Source organism: Puntigrus tetrazona, unplaced genomic scaffold, assembly GCF_018831695.1.
Source record: "Puntigrus tetrazona isolate hp1 unplaced genomic scaffold, ASM1883169v1 S000000007, whole genome shotgun sequence".
NCBI classification, from domain to species: Eukaryota; Metazoa; Chordata; class Actinopteri; order Cypriniformes; family Cyprinidae; genus Puntigrus; species Puntigrus tetrazona.
Window position 1 is genome coordinate 497,638 of NW_025047687.1, and position 1,364 is coordinate 499,001.

The window sequence follows — 1,364 nt, forward strand, 5'->3', positions numbered from 1 at the left end:
AACTTTGCTTGACGTCCCGATTGTTTGAACTTCAATAATATCCTGACATCAATATATATCTTTACCAGAATCATCCGAAAATGACTTTAACTTGTTGGACCTTAAATAACTTTGGATCTCAGTCGATGACAGCAATCATATTATCTTCTTAAGTGATCCCAACAAATAGACTCAGCATCTCTTTTAACCAGTATGCTGAAGTAGCTTTGTGACTTTCAGGAGAATGTTGACCGAGGTATTGGTAGCGCAGCTCCTCCAAGATGCTTCTCAATTGGTGATTCTACTGGCGAGTTTCCTCAGACCAAAAGCAGCTGAGTTTTTTTCTCAGAAGAAAGATCTCGCTTATACAGGAAACCGTGGGACATTTGCCTGGGGAGAGAGGTTGACGTTGGTAAACATTGCTGATTTTCTCCTGCAATCCTCCTGAAGAGTTGACTGACTATTTGGAGACTTTCCACAGTTCTGTCATCTCTTTCTACGACTGTCACTGTTGATATTGTTCAGCATTGCCTTCTCAGGTCCTACTTGAGAAACTTGCCCAATTGCTGTGTCAGGAAAAAGCAAGTGACTGGCAAAACAGTCCAAGGTGGGTGTCTGTTTTGGGAGCATGGCCAGGAATGTCCCAGCTTACTCACAGATGAGTTTTTGAGTATCAGTTCATTGATGGAGGTGACACACGCAGCCGAGCCAGTCAATGAGGCACTGAAGTTTGAGCTGAGAATTATAGGAAGAACTTGGTGAAGTGTCGTTAGCTTGTTGGCATTGCCCAGCAAGAAAGAGATGATTTTTGAACAGGTGGATTCAGCCCAGAGCTGAAAGTTGAAACTAAAATATTGTGCATCTGTGTGACCAGACATAATTTCTCCATTTTAGTGTGACACTGGTTTTGAAAATTAATTTGGTATTTGGGACATTTATGATGATCAAAATGTCGAGAACATCTTTTGTGTATGCAATATATCAACCATCTAGACCATTAACAGCAACAGTTTGTAACAAACATCTAAAGATTTTGGTTTGTGGTTGTCTATACCTGAGTGTTTCAACAAACTGACTATCTCAAGGAGATGAAAGGTGATGGAGACTTTGAGAGAAGGACATGGCTGAGGATGATGCTGATGTGGAGCAGACAGCAGCTTTCATATAAGTATGCGTCACACATCTCAGCCTACAGAGACTCAAGGAAGCATCACATCTGGTAACCAACACTTAAGGTGTATGACATATTCAGATCCGATCTGTACTTACTGCATCATGAATGCATTTAAATTTCCAGATATCATTGACTTAACGGAAATGGAGGATATGGCATCAATAGACGTGGAGGACATCGCCACCAATGGAAGTGGATGATATTGTGGCAA